Raw genomic sequence first — 16,284 nt, 5'->3', positions numbered from 1 at the left:
AAAGACAACTTTGCAAGATAAGGCCTGCCACCCAACTCTGGCTGAGTTTGAAGAAGTCCAGAGCAAGTCTCAAACCAGGGCAGGATTTGTAAACAGCGCCTGGCTGTGCTGTGAGAACTAACCTTCGCATGCTCCTGAAATGCACACAGGGAGGTACTTTAAAGGCTCCCGAGTGCAGGACTGGCATGTTTAAAGATCAGTGCATGATCTCCAGAGGCGCCTGAGGGCTGGAAGAAGGTCCCCCTGGTTTTTCTCAGAAAGATGAGCTATTTCTCCAGGAGGTCTGAACTCTGACCTGGGGGCTGAGCTGGAGAATGCCTGAACTGGAGGTGCACTGTGGCCTGTCCCCCTTCCCACGACTTCACTGGACTCCAGCCACTGAGAGGCTGAGGGATCTGCCTTGATTTTTCACTGCAGCCTTCCTCTTTACCGGTCCTCCTCTGCTTTTGGTCACACAAGGATCAAAGATGGGCTGATCTGATGGGAAAAGAGCTGCCCTGAGGCACAAATCCCTACCTAGGATTAGCCAGAACATAAACGGAGCCCAGGGCTCAGAAACAAGGCTCCATCTTTCAAGCACTTGGCTGGAGGCTTGGGCTGGCTAAGTTGTCTATCTGTCCTGACTGTCCTGTGCTGCTTGAGTTGCTTTGATGTCACAAAGGATGACAAAAGTCAGATGAGCGGCATGGCGTCTTGGAAGTCATGTGTTGGGCTCCTGGTGTCCTTCAAGCCTGTCACAATCCACTCTTCTCGTCCCTCTAGGAGGGAGGGAAGTCTGGCCATATCTGCCCTTTCCTGTAGGATGCTTTGGGACCATGGTGTCCCTGGAACTACTAGAGAGCAAAGATGAGAGCTGGCTTAGTGAGCCCCCCCTCCCAGAAGTCAACCAGAGAGACAAAATAGAGAGGAGTCTTGTCCTACCCTGCAGCCACTGTCAGGGGGTTGGGGGGAGCAGCAAGGGCTTAGTGATAAGGTCCCCTGGGCTAAGGCCACAAGGGAGCTGAGCATCAATGTGTTTCTTATTAGCAAGCCGCAGTGCCCTCATTAAGCAAAAGAGCAAGGTGGTAATAAAACAAAGGGCTGCAGAGCCAGCGCTCTGGATGCTGTGCTGAGGAAGAGGCTTAATAGGCAAAAAGGCTTCAACGAAGCACATCGTCAAGTCAACAGGAGGCCCCGCAGGCAGGCAGGCATGTGCCGCTGCAGCCTGTGAGACCTGAATAATAATCCAGTGTCTCAAGCAAACCGGGGCCTTTCAGCAAACAGCACGGAGTCTGCGCTCACCTGGGAGTCTGTCTATGCCAAGAAGCAGCTTGCTGTGCTTCGGGGAGAGATTCTCCGTGAGGGTGTGCACATTGCGGAGGTGTGGCCCGGCAGGCGACTGAGCGTTCTTGCTGGAGGCCTCCCTTTGGCTGGACAGGGGGGTTCTCTGGAGGCTCTCATGCCACAGGCTGAGCAGACAGTGTCTTGTACATCCTTCTGTCTTCCTGGGGGTCTAATCCTGCCAGCCACTGTCCCCAAGGCTGACAGAGGCACTGGTCCTTCATTTTAAGTCAGAGGTAAACAAGCATCTTGCCCAAAACAGAGCTCCCCCATTTTACAGAAAAGGAAACTGAGGCTAAAAGGAGGGAGTGGCAGGCCTAGATCTGGGTTGAGGTGGTGACTATGCCAGATGTAACCATGTCTGGCTCTAGCTGAAGGTCCTCAGATATCTAAGGGTATGTGAGGAGCTCAACCCTTCACTCAAAGGGGCACAGAAGTTTCTGTAAGGCCTAAAAGGATGGGGGTCCCTAAATAGACAGCCGGAAGGAACTTAGTAGTCAAATACAGCCATAACTGTGGAGTCTAGCCATTGGGTAGAATGTCTCTGTGGCTCTCTCTAGTGACCCTTTCCTTTGTCCAGTCAGTGTACCTGGTGTCCAGCAAATAGAAGGTAGGATCACTATTATCTGCTGATCATATGAAATTGGCAGCATCCTCACTGTGGAGAGGACATTTCAAATAAGAAGTGGACTTGGGTGGTCTTTGTAGGACTAGGTTGGTTCTCAGAAGAAGATAGTGTCCCCATGTCAGCCAGTTCTTGTGTGTGTGTGTCTGTGTGTGTGTGAATGTATTTGTGTGTGTGCTTGTGTATATGTGCATGCGTGTGTTCATATGTGTGCATGTATGTGTGCATATGTGTGCATGTATGTGTATGCATGTGTATGCGTGTGTGTTTATATGTTTGACAGTATATGTGCATGCATGTATGTATTTGTGCATGTATGTGTGTGCTCATGTATATGTGTATGTGTGTTCATATGTGTGCATGTATGTGTGCATATGTGTGCATGCATGTGTATGCATATGTATGCGTGTGTGTTTATATGTTTGACAGTATATGTGCATGCATGTATGTGTTTGTGCATGTGTGTACATGTGCTCAACTGCTCTCATGTTATCTTTTGAGACAATGTTTCCCACTGAGCCCAGCACTGGTCAGTTGGCTAGACAGACTGACCAGTGAACTCTGGATGTCTGCCTCTCTGGTTCAACTGCTAGGGTTTCAGACTTAAGTGACTATGTCCTAATGCTTGGAATGGCCATCCTTGTCTCATGATGAGCGTCACACCTGTCTCCTGCACACAGTATGCCTAGTGTTTTGTGAGGCTGGCATATTACATGGCATTGGTAGTCTGAAAGCACAGGACACACAGGAAGTGGGCCAGGATATACAGTCTGAAAACCCACCCCCAGCAATGTCTATCTTCTGGTGAAGCTTCAACTTCTAAAAGTTCCATAAAGATACAGGGTGTTACCAGTTGAGGACCAAGGACCAAGCGTTCAAACACAGCAGCCTATGGGGACATCTGACATGAAACCTATAACACTGTCTTATAGGCTTAATGGAGGCTATGACAAAATTGTGGCTAGTGAGCTCTGACATGTAGAAGGCTCCAGAGTGAGGAACATTGGCATTCGCACTTCAGAAGTGATCGCATGCCTTCTTCCTGGACCTCGCTGAGGATCTCTGACAACACGTAGCTGCTCTGAGACGTCAGGCGGGTTCCCTGGTGCCACTGCCCACAGAGGCCGGGGCTAGAACAAAGGTGCCTTGAGGCTAAATTACTAAAATAATAAGGCTGAATTGAAGCTAGAAATTTAACCCGGACAAATTCAAAACAGACACCAGAACCTTCAGAGAGAACAGCAAATGCCACTCTAAGTAGACAGAGCAGAGGGGTGTTGTGGGCACAGTGCCTCCTAGCAGTAGCCTGTGAAGTGAGCACAAATGAGAGATCAGGGAGCACTCAGGGGGCAGATGCTCCTTGCAGAGGATGGGTCGGGGTAGTGGGCAGAGCACCAGCTGTGAACGCAGGGAAGAGGAGGGTGCTGGGTCAGCAACGAATATGCTTCCACTTGCAAGGTGACGGAATGTAGACAGGCTATGGGGGCATGGAGGGGTGAGCAGGTGGCTCTGAGGACAGTGGGAGAAGGGGACGAGTATCATGTTATCAGAGTGTTATTCGTTCTCAAGCTCTACCCTTTTGGTTTCCGCAGTCTGCTTTGAGAGTTGAGTTCCTGGGCTTGAGGAGGGATGGAGCAATAGGTGAAAAGATACTGTATCTTTTTGACTCACAGGTCTTTAAAGCAAGAGCCAGCTGCTCTTGCATCCCCAGGGACCTCTCTGCAGATTGAGTCTCCAGGCAAACCCAGCATCCTGGCTCGAAAGCTGGAGCCTGCCCCTCCTCCATCCCACCCAGTCTCCTCCAACTCTTGCCGGGGCTCAGCCAATTCCATTTTCATCCTAGTCTGTCACGTCGTTCTCTCACGCTCCGTCTCTTTTCAGGGTTCCCTGAGTTTTATTGAGAGCACAAAGCGGGAGCAGATGCTTCCTAAAATCGCCTTCATCCTGTCGTGAGCAGTGAGCACACCATCCACATGCTTACAGACAGACAGACAGACAGACAGACAGACAGACAGACAGACAGACAGACAGACACACACACACACACACACACACACACACACACACACACAGCTCCTCCTAGCTATTCCTGCTGCCGGTGATCTCCATTTCTTGTGAAGGGTTCTATCTGCCTAGTGTCTGACCTCCCATGGTTTATCTACAGAAGATGAAGGGCCTCCAGCCCCAAGCAGGACAGACAACCCCATTCTTCAGCCATCTTATCAGGAAGAAAGCGATCACTTCTCAGTCACCAAGGCTTGTCATCCTTCTCTTATCAGGATAGTGACCGAGGCTTGACAGGCCACACCTAAACTCCTGAACATGAACGGAGTCCATGGTTCTCACTCACGCTTTGCTTCTTCTCAGAATCTCTAGCTTTCTCTATGATAACTTTAATAAGAATAAGGAAGTGAACTAGCCTCTGCTCCAGCCTTCCAGCACCCTGGCCTTGGCTGACCTCGTAGATGAAGCAGACAAGCATGTCGGTAAGCTTCATTTCCTGGATGAGGAACTGGCCTTGCAGGTATTCAGTGCTTTGCTGGGTTGGCAGTAAAGAGCAAACCAGGAGACTCATGGAGAGGTGCACACTGTGCTATCCAGCCAGCTGGGGAGGCTCGGACTCTGGCTTCTACCTAGGAGCAACTTCCCAGTGAAAATCTGAGTTCTAGACAAAGCTGGTGCCCCATGCCTCGTCCTCTGTCAGCCCCAGCTGGGCTGGGAGGCAGCTCTGTTACCTAGAACAGAACAAAACTCTGACTCTGTAGTGGTTTGAATATGCTTGGCCCAGGGAGTGGCACTATTAGGAGGTGTGACCTTGTTGGAGTAGGTGTGGCCCTGTTGGAGGATGTGTGTCACTGTGGGGATGAACAGTGAGACCCTCCTTCTAGCCACATGGGAGCCGGTCTTCTCCTAGATGCCGTCAGAATAAGAGGTAGAGCTGTAAGCTCCTCCAGCCCCATGTCTGTCTGGATGCTGCCATGCTCCTGCCTTAATGATAATGCACTGAACCTCTGGACCCGTAAGCCAGTCCCAATTAAATGTCGTTCTTTATAAGGGTTGCCTTGGTCATGGTGTCTGTTCACAGCAGTAAAACCCTAAGACACTGACCAAGCATTCAAACCTTATGGCCTCTTGCTTGACTTCAGAGGCACTGGGCACCAGGCCACACCTGAGGGCCTTTGTCTAGTGGGAAATTGGAAACTGGATCCTCTCAGACGACACTAGCTACCTCCATACTCACCACAGAGAGTTGGGGCAGAAGTTGATGAAGTCAATTGTCTACTTAGAAACTTAAAGCTCTAAGAGAAAGAAGTGAGGCAGAGCTTGCTCTCGGCACATTTGAAACAGTCGTTACATATTACATATGTTACATGTTACATATGTTACATATTACCTATGCAGATTCAAGCATGCAGAATGCTATCACGGACCCTCAGGCATCCTGGTCCCAGTGACGAGCTTGACACAGGGCCAGTCTTCTCCTTTCCGCCTTTCTACCTCTCGCGTGGTTCTTCCTTCCTCTGTATTCCTCAGAAACGCTCAAGTCATCATGTGACATCTACTGCAAACGCTTCCATGTGTATGTCTAAAAATAAAGACTTGTATTTTTAGACATGATAATGGGTTTTTCAGACAGTCGCAAATCCTAACATCGTCAGCCACAGGTTGGTTCCGCTCCTCGGTGTCTCCCGAGTGCTGATTCACTCAGATTCTGAGGGTGCTGAGTGTGACAGGTGATGCTCTTTAAGTCTCTTTCAATCTGCCAGTTTCCCTGTATGCATTTTCCCCCCTTTGCAACCAGTTTTGGAGAGAAAAAAGAATCCCAATATTCCCTTTACGTTTTCATCATTGTGTTTTGAGTTATGAAGAACGAAGAGAAGAAGTCACAGACAGTGTCACTCGGATGCCTGATGAGGATGGTTCAGCGTGTGTGTGTGTGTGTGTGTGTGTGTGTGTGTGTGTGTGTGTGTGTGACCGTGTGTGTGACCATTTTAGTCCCAGAGATGCAAGACAGCTTGTCAATCTTGGTGATAAGCACCTCGTACCCACTGATTCATCTCACCAACCCTTGGCTGTCGCTTGCATCATGGCTCCCATGGGTAAGACAGGGTTATTCATCTGAAGTTACCTTTCAAGGGTCACAGAGCACATGTCTGTCTCCCTTGCAGTCTGGGAGCGCCACGGGGAGTAGGCTAATGGCTTCTTTACTCTAGCTCTCCTGCCTTGGAGAGGAGTCAGGAGACACGTGCATTAGTTATTATGGCTGGGGAGAAAGGAGGAGGTGTGGTTCACGTTTGTCTCTCAGCTGCACAAGTTTGCCAGCAATGCAAAGTTGAAAGGAAGAATCTGCTCCTAGAAAGGGAGCTGCAGTCATGAATGCCCCCCGACAGCCATCGCCAAAGACTTTGATAAGCACACTTAGAATTGCTGAAGGGCACCAACTATCAAAGCAAAACCAAGGGATCAAGATTCTGGAACGAGGTGCTGAAGAAATGGCTCAGCGGTCAAGAGTATTCCTATTTGCCTGGAGGATCTGGGTTCAGTTCCCAGCGCCTACATGGAGACTCACAACCACTCATGACTCCAGTTCCTGGGGGTCCAGTGCCTCTGACCTCTGTAGGTACCGGGTACATACACGGATGATAGGCATCGAGTAAAAGCAAAGCTTTATGGCAGATGAATTTTTACAAAGCGCGACAGGGGCTTAGAGGGCAAGGTGCTTGCCTCCCAGCCGAATGATCTATGTTCAATCCCTGGGACTTGCATGGTGGAAGGAGAGAACCAATTACCCAAGGTTGGCCTTCTGACCTTCTCAAGTGTGCCCTGGCACGCACACAAGCACTCACCAACACCTCTGTACCACGCTCACGGAGTAAATAAATACAAAAGATTAAGTTCAATATATATGTGCAACCAGAGCCCTGGGGCGTAGGCAGGGCAGGGAGATTAAACAGAGCAAAGCAGTGTTGATGCTTCCTGGCCCAGAGCTTTCCAAATACCAAACGCACTGCCCCACCCGCTTTCTACTGCTGGGATAAACACCGAGACCTAGAGCGACTTGGGGGGGGAAAGTTTCATTCATCTTATACCTTACTGTCCACCATGAAGGGGAGTCAAGCGGGAACCTTGGGGGCAGGAACTGAAGCAGAGGCTACAGAGGAGCACTGTTCCCCAGCTCACTACCCGTGGTTTCCTCCACCTGATTTCTTATACCATCCAGTGCCCAGGAGAGGCGCTGTGCCAGTGGTCTGGGCCCTTCTACATCCATAATTAATCAAGAAAATGTCCCTCAGATTTGCCTATAGGCCAGGCTGGTGGGGAACTGTCTCACATGAGGTCTTGTTGTCAAGAAGACCCTAGTTTATGTCAAGTTGACAAAAAAACAAAACAAAACAAAACAAAAAACCAAAACCAAACGAAGTATGTGCATTAAACCAAGAAAACTTACAGACCCCAAGAAAAGTAAGTTAAAGAAACCCAAAGCTAGACATACCACAGTGAAGTTACAATATATCAAACCAAATACACACATACGCACACACGTGCACGCACGCACACACACACACACACACACACACACACACACACACACACATCTTAGTTTTACCCAGCGAGATGACCATTATAGAAAAATGAATGAGAAGAGCAGGTGACAGCAAGAGTGTGGGCAGCTGTGGCTCTCTCCACTGTTGACGGGAACATACAATGGTATAAATGCTATACAGTGGTATAGTTGCTAGGAAAAACAATATGCTGGCTCTTCAAGAAATTAAAAGTGTATTTGCCACGTAATCTTGAAATCCTGTCTTCAGGTGTATCCTCCAGAACAGTGGGGGAAACCATCCCAAGAAGATCCGCACACACTGGTGTTTGGAGCAGCGTTGTGTGCAACTGCTCAAACGTGGAGTCATTTCAAATGTCGGGCGGGTGAGCAGACAGCCAACCTGTCGTCGGTTCATATAGCAAGCTGTAGAGCAGCCTTGGGAGGGATGGGGGACATTCTGAGATGTGCTGAAGCACCCGTGGGCCCTGAGAACACAGTCACAGAAGGACAAACACTGAGGCCACTCGTGTGGGCCCCGATGGAATCAAAACTGCAGGCAGGAGTCAGAACAGTGGCTGCTAGGGGAGCATGCAGAGGCAGGGGGTTGGCTGAATTGGGGCAGAGATGGCTGAATTGTGTGCCAGCAACATCTGAGGTGGTATATTGTGTATATCCAAGCTGAGAGGGTGTTGGGAAGAAATTTGGACAGAAGCAGAGGAGGGGACACACACACACACACACACACACACACACACACACTTTTACTTTTTTTATTACTTTTTTTTTTTTTTGGAAAAACGAATAAACTTGGCAGCTGCTTTCTCAGCAGACAAGGTAGAAACCAGAGGACAATAAGTGAACGCGGTCACTCAAGTGCTGAGGAAAATAATTACAAACTTGGAATTCTATGCCTGTGACAACATCATCTAGAAACCAAGGTAAACCAGGGGGATTTTCAATTAAAGTTTGAGAAAATTCGCAGCCACCACACATGAAGTAACAGCAATGCACAAGAGAAATCTCCCGCAGGAGAGAAACAAGGCAGGAGAGAGCTTTGAATTAAGAAACGACAAGTTGTCCGGGCCGGTCTGGATGAACACAGAGTGCTTAGAATAGTCCAATTAAAAGGAAAGCAGCCATAGGATGGGGGGGGGGGGACACAGGGCTACAATTCAGACCTTGGCTTGGAAAGCACTGTGTGTGTATGTGCACGTATGTGAGTGTATGTGCATGTGTGTTGTATGCACAGGTTTGTGTAGGTGTGTGCACCTATGAACTCGAATACAGAGGTCAGAGAATAACTGTGAGTGGCCTCCTCTACTGTCGTTTTCCTTATTCCCTGAGGACATGGTCCCACGTAACCTAGAACTTCCCCTTTTCTAGCTGAGCCAGAGGGCCAGCAAGCCCCTGTGGTCTCCCTGTCTCTGCCAACGTCTCTGCCCCAGAGCTTGGGCTACAGAAACCCACAGCCATGCCCTGATTTATGCACGAGTGCTCGGACTCTGAATCCAGGCTTCTGCTCGCACAGCATGCGGGCTTGCCCAAGGAGCCACTTTTCATACACACAGACCTCTATTTATTTTCCAGCATATAACACTATACTCACACAAAATAGATCTCGAAGCAGTCTACTGCATGTAACAACTGCATGTTATATAGGTGTGTATTTTATTTCACCAGTTTTTTCTTTCAGAGTTCTATAACTGAAGAACGCATTTTCTCCCACCTTGGAGCCCGTGAAGCTCTCCCTACAGACACTGAAGGGGTGTAGGGTTAAGGAGCTGACAGAAAGGAAAGCAGAATGTAAAGAAGAAGTAAGGGCAAGATGGAAAATAAAACATAGGAAGCAAAAATAGAAAGACAACAAGAGACAAATACACATGCCAGGATGGGGTGCTGCTTCTCACGGGGTTGATCCAGAATTCCTGCCCTTCATGACAAAAATGAGCAAAATGGCTGAGGTGTGGCCAGCGCATTGAGGAGCACTGGTTTAGCTTGCAGAAAGGCCTGGGTTAGATCCTTCCCTCCATAGGGAAGGAAGGAGCACAAGACTTGAACAAGCCATTGACAAAAGGGTCTTGCCGGCCTATTGAGTCACAGGAAAATGCAAATGGACGCCTTTCTGTGGTGAGGAGAAGAAAACCCACTCTCACTGTTCACCGTAGTGGGCAGAGCATGTAGCCTCCGGTGTGTATGGTCTGTTTGCCCCAGCCGGGAGCGTGGTGATTAGCAAGGCTACTTCAGGAGTAGCAAGGGCCCTTCTACAATGACTTCCTCCCAGTGTCACGCCCAACAGAGTGACACATATGGGCACCAGAGATGTTTCTGCAGCAGGACAGATAGCTTCACGGTAGCATCCAGGTTCCAAGCTACAACAGCAGGCTCTGCCTCTGACACACTCGACAGGGCAGCTCTCACCCAGGCTGTGGGCACTACAGCTCTTTGCATAGAAAGAGCTCACAGAGAGTTTCTGAACCAAGGATAGTTCTTCTAAAGGACCCAAGGCCTTGGGTACCCAGAAAAATTCTTTCCTGGAGCTGGTCACTCCATACACACCCAGTGAGCCATACACTGATGTTTTGGCAATATTCTCTGTAGAAGTTAATTTTTACCAAAGGAGTTTGTTTAAAAACATTAAGAGAGGTCAAGAGTTGTTTTAGGGCTGTGGTCATTTAACTGCAGATATTCCAGGAAATTCCTCATTAAAAATACGGTCTGGAGGAAGATGTGGTAACCATGTTAAGACCTGGCTCCAGATAGCCCAGTGGTGGCGCCTGAGGGTCAGGGTGTGCACGCCACAGGGATCCTTCACGAGCTGCAGGGTTAGGGCTGCCCACCCTACTCTAGACAACTCTGACCACAAATGTAACCCCATGGCAGGAGGGAGAACTCGTCTCATTCCTGAGGAGTAGCCTATCTAAGGAACAGTCCTTGTGGGAGCTCAGTCTTGTTAGTGGCCCTGGGCATATGGGTGGGTTTATTTTATTATTTCTGTGTCTGGACTTGCTAGCCAGGCCGCCTTGAGGAGACCAAACAGTCCAGACGAGCTGGAAGTCAAGTCTTATCCACATATCAGAGATATGTGTCTGATGCCTAGGCTTCTTTGTAAGGATGGGAATACTGGCCAGGATTAGCAGAGCCTCCTGAACCCACCTTCTAGAATGAGCCACATCCTCTAGAAAGGTTACCAGGAGGAGTAGAGCATCCAACATAATGGAGTTGGACTTAGACCTCCCTGGCCACAGAAACCCTAAGGAGATCAATTCTTTTTCTCCACCCCCATCCAGCAGGTCTGAACCTCTTCTCATGGGGTGGGAAAGTAAGGTGAAGGTGAAGCCCTGACCCCAGGAACCACGTGGGCATGGAGACGTATCTAGACCTGAGTCAGCAGCTTTGTCTTAGGCTCCATGGGGGGCTCCTCAGCCTGACACAGTTGCCTTCCTTCTTCTGACAAGGAGGCTCCTTCAAGGCCCTGCCTGGGATCTGAACTAAAGCCACAGGGCCTTAGGGATCCCACCAGTTTCTGGTTCCCACTCCATACCTCCTGTGAGTGGACACCTCTGCATCTGGATCTGCTTCTTATCAGCAGAGTAACAAACACGTTAGGGACGTCAGGCATCTCATGCATAAGTACAGCGTTCACAGTTTCGTCATGGGCAAGTGTTGGGAGTACCATTCCCACTGGGTCTGTAAACCCGGGACGTCCTCAGGCCAATGGTGGTGACTGTGAGGGAAAGGGTGCCCAGAGCAGACAACCACAGATTTGGTGGAACAGCTTATGGAAGCTTCTGATGAAACAGTGCTCACCTGCTCTGCATAGTGGGGGTGCGGCCCTAACCAATTAGGCAGCTAATCAATCTGGCTGCTTGGTAACCGCTCTGTTCTGTTCTGCACTTTAGAGACCCCTTCATTCAACAGAGCAGTGGAGAGTAACAGCAATCACCAACTGCTTAGCCATCTCCCTAACCCCGTTCTAAATGTCTTCAATAAAAATATCTTTAAATTAATTATTAATCGATTATTAATTTATTAATTATTAATTAATTATTAATTAAAATTTGAGGCAAGGTCTCTCTCTAGCTTAGAATTCACTATTAGACCAGGCTGCCTCAAGCTCATAGAGATTCACCTGTGTTTACTTCTCATGTTTTGGAATAAAAAGCATGAACCACTATTATATCCAGTTTTTTGTTGTTTGTTGATTTTTTTTTTAAAAATAGGGTTTCACTGTGTGGCCCAACACTCACCTTTTTTATTTATGTTATTTATTTTTATTTTTTAAACACTTGTTTTTTAAATATTTAACCATTTTTTAATCTCTTCCTAAAACTTTCACTCTCCTTACCGTTTTATTTTTGCCATCAGTACATTTGAATGTGTAGGTACCTTCCACTGTCTCTTTCATGGTCCTGATGTGTGTTGAGGTGTCTCTCAGTTTCATGTCTACAAAGTGGAGGACAGTCCTCACTCTGGTTTTTTTATGTATCAATGTGTAAACCTCTCAGACCAAGTGTCTCCATGGAAACCATCTTTATGCCTTCAATGAGAGTACATTTCTTCTGCAAATATAAGATAAAATGTGTCAAATGAACTATATCTATTTATGGTTCTTCTGAATGTTTTACCATATTTAGTTTCTGCAAAATTGTAAGACTTCTCAATTTAATTCCTTTCTGGTACAGAGTATAAATTTATCCCATTAAAAATAGGTGCTCTCTTGAGAGATTTCCCCCACAAACTAAGATATACCAAAGGAAAGCCACAAAAATCTCAAATTTAAATCTTATACACAAGAGAGATTACATCTATGTAATATGATCTGTTCTTCCTTTGAATTTGTGCCATTTACATTTAATATAATTACTGTAAAGTCTTGATATTTATTTTCTGTTTGTCCCATCTGTTTTGTTCCTCTCCTTTTTTATTCATCAAGTGTATGTGTGTGTGTGTGTGTGTGTGTGTGTGTGTGTGTGTGTGAGAGAGAGAGAGAGAGAGAGAGAGAGAGGAGTGGGGAGGGGATGGAGAGGCAGACAGACAGAGACAGAGAGACAGACAGACAAAGAATGACTTACTTTATAGCCCAGGATGGTCTTAAACTTGTTTAAGGTAACTTTTAGGTAACTGACTTCTAGGGTTACAGGCTTATACTACCACACCCAGCTTCAAATGCTTTTTAAAGTTATTCTAAACATAAATTTTATGCTTTTCTCTTAGAGGCTGCCTAAAGACGGTTCCATGCATCCTCTTGATATAGTGCATCACCTTTTTAATAGCAGTGGTACCACACACAGCAGTATGAAGGCATCCCAAAGAACCATGAGAACATGATGGAAGGAGGGTTGAGGTGGAGGGCAGCCTCAAACTCTGCACTTGCAGATCCTTTACAGCATCGTGCTGAGGCCACAGTCCCTGCTACAGGATGTTCCAGCCAAGGAAGAGCATGGAAGGAGGACACAGTTAACTTGTTTCTGCCCCATAGAATTCCCTTGAAAGGTGACCCTAATGCAAGGTTCCCTGTAGCCTGAAGGAGACCAGTCAAGATGATCTCAGAGCTCTGCAGTCTAGGCTCCTCCCCTTTCCTCTCCTTTCATGGGTAGCAGCAGCCAGGATCATGTTTGAAAGTGCTATTCACCTGCTCTGCTATCCTCTCTGACCCTTCACAGATGTGTCCCTAGCAAATCTCCTTCAGGTCAATGTCTGTTACTTTGTTGGTGAACCAGCAAACCTGCTTGTCAATATCTGTTACTTTGTTGTTAGGAGCTTCCCAAACCTGATGCGCATGCTCCTTGCTGCTGCTGGCATGCTAGTATCCTTTCATACTGAATCTTTACACGTTTACCCCTATTTCTCTTTGAGGAACAAGGCTTTTGTGTTTTACTGTTTCTTGAACTGAGTTTTCCAACAAATCCCTGTGCTTCCACTTCTCCAAACACAAACTAAACTAAACAAAACTAAACTAAACAAATTACATGTATTTACTCCTGCTTGTGTGTGTGTGTGTGTGTGTGTGTGTGTGTGTGTGTGTGTGACACCAAAGGTGCACCACAGCATATGTGCAGAGGTCAGAGGACACATTTTGGCTCTCAGTTCTCTCCTCCTTTCTGTGGGTCCTGGGGATCAAACGCAAGCTATCAGGTTTGGAAGCATTCACCTTGACTCACTCAGCCATCTTCCTACGCCTTTCTGGATTTGCCTAACTTTTTTTTTTCTTCACATAGACTTTGAGGTTGGCAGAATCCTCTCCAACCTCTTTCTTCAAAGCATCTGTCATGGCCTTGAGGACACAGATATTACCCAGCACTTCTGTCTCTGTCTCTGTCTCTGTCTCTGTCTCTGTCTCTGTCTCTGTCTCTCTCTCTCTCTCTCTCTGCCTCCTTCCCTCTTTGTCTCCCTCTGTCTCTCCCTCTATGCCTCTCCCTCTCCCTCCCTCTCCCCATCTCCCTCCCTCTCCCCATCTCCCTCCCTCTCCCCATCTCCCTCCCTCTCCCCATCTCCCTCCCTCTCCCCATCTCCCTCCCTCTCCCCATCTCCCTCCCTCTCCCCATCTCCCTCCCTCTCCCCCTCTCTTCATCTCTCTTTCACTCTCAGTCTCCCTCCTTTGCTCCCTCCTTTCCCCCCTGCCCCTCCCCCTCCCCTCTCCTCTCTCAGATTACAAACTCTTGTGTCATGGTTTGCTGTTTATTTTTAAATCCACCGAGTGAATTTCTTAGATTCAGATATTGTGGTTTTTAGCTCTCGGAGGTCTACATGACTTCTAGAGATTTTTTTTGTCTTTTGAAATTCTTTAGATTCTATTTTCTATATTTTCCCTACTTAACACATTAACCATAGTTACTTTAAAATGTCACTTGCTAACTCTGATACTCGAATCAGCCACAAATCCAATTTTCTTTCCTGTGCGGGAAAAACTTACAAAGGAAGCTTAAGTAACATATTCCCCCAGGAGTTTGGAGTTTCTAGGGCACTTTCCTATTTGGGAGGAATTACATCTTTTCCATTTTCTTCCTGAGTTGGTTTCTTCCCAGTATTTGGAATTATAAAAGTAACCAGGGCTCTGCTGTTAGGACTTCTGTGGGCTGGGGAACTTGAGCAGCAGTGGCTGCTTCCTGGAGCCAGAGTCCCTGGTTCTTCATTCCCTGCATCTACACAGGACTTCTTCTGGCTTTGTTTCTCATCCTTGCATTAGCTGAAGTCTTCAAAGCTAAGTTCTTCAATGCACCATTTAGTTAACACTCTGAGTAAAGATTTCAAAATGTTGTTATAATGTGCTGTCAATAGCATGATAGGACATTTGGGTTGCTTTCCAGAACTCAGATGTTCATAAGATTAAACTTATGACAGGCGAGAAAGGGAAACAGTACTGCTGTGGTACGTATGCTTGCCTTCAACATAACTTGATCACAGATGTATGTGGTTCCACCTCTCTCTCTCTCTCTCTCTCTCTCTCTCTCTCTCTGTGTGTGTGTGTGTGTGTGTGTGTGTACTGTATTCTGTGTATCCACCTGGCTATGCCCAGACTTATGGTTCCTGGGTGTCTGGGACAGTGTGTCCCCAGGTGATGGGCATTTGGGTGTAGACAGAACTTCCTAGGGATGTTAATCGGCCTCAACCAAACACAAAAGGATGTTGAAATTGCTTCCTTGTCCTCACTCATAGCCCGGACAGGACAGTTCAGTTCAGTCTCTCTGCTCTTGAAAGGGAAGGATATTGCCCACCCTGTTCTCAGACCTCCCTCCTCAGAGAGCTCACCCTACAGGCCACAGGCTAGCTCCTGCTTCCAGCAGGCTGTGGAGCTACTCAGCCTTAGTGACCAGGGGAGCCTATCCATCAAAATCTCTCTCACCCTCTCTCCTATTTCTCTAGAAGCCCCCACATATATGTATTTACACACACACGTTCATACATACGTGTGTGTGTGTGTGTGTGCATGTGTGTCTTATTTTAAATTTTGATGACTCTAACCTCTCTCATATAACACCACATAATCTTGTTCACTAGATTCCGAGTTTTATTCACTTGGTGATCAGCCAAGTTATCATCCTCGGGCTTCCAGATTCAGCAGGAGTGTTGCCACTATCCTGTGTACCCTTCCACAGTGTCCCTGCAGAATTGCTGCCTTGTCCCCTGTGTACCTCCCTTTAAAGTCTGAACCATACTCATACCATCATCAGATCCCCTATGCTCAAAGATTTGCCCTGAAGCCATGATTAAATATTAAAAACAGGACTTCAACAGGACTGGCTGTATCTGAGGATGCCGACCGTATGGTCCAAAGCTAGCCCTATACTGTTCTGCTGTTCTTGGGATCCTTTTGCTAAGGGAGCCACCATGCCTGGCTGCTCTGCTCCCTTCTGTTGCACGCCCATGGAGGCTGAGAGTTGTAGTGAGCAAAGTGGCTTGGGAGAACGAACTGATGTAAATGAAAACACACACCTTACAGAGGGCAGGCCAATGTGCCTCTTGCAACTACATGTACCATTATGATTGTTGGCTCTTGTTTATCAATGACAAGTCTCTCTCTCTCTCTCTCTCTCTCTCTCTCTCTCTGTGGTGGTGGTGGTGGTGGTGGTGGTGGTATGTGTGTGTGTGTGTGTGTGTGTGATGTGTGTATGTGGTGGTGGTGGTGGTGTGTGTGTGTGTGTATGTGTGTGTGTGTGGTGGTGGTGTGTGTGTATGTGTGTGTGTGTGTGGTGTGTGTGTGTGGTGGTGTGTGTGTGTGGTGGTGTGTGTGTATGTGTGTGTGTGTGTGGTGGTGGTGGTGTGTGTGTGTGTGGTGGTGGTGGTGGTATGTGTG

Source organism: Rattus norvegicus, chromosome 9 (assembly GCF_036323735.1).
Source record: "Rattus norvegicus strain BN/NHsdMcwi chromosome 9, GRCr8, whole genome shotgun sequence".
Taxonomy (NCBI): domain Eukaryota; kingdom Metazoa; phylum Chordata; class Mammalia; order Rodentia; family Muridae; genus Rattus; species Rattus norvegicus.
This window is presented reverse-complemented; position numbering follows the sequence as displayed.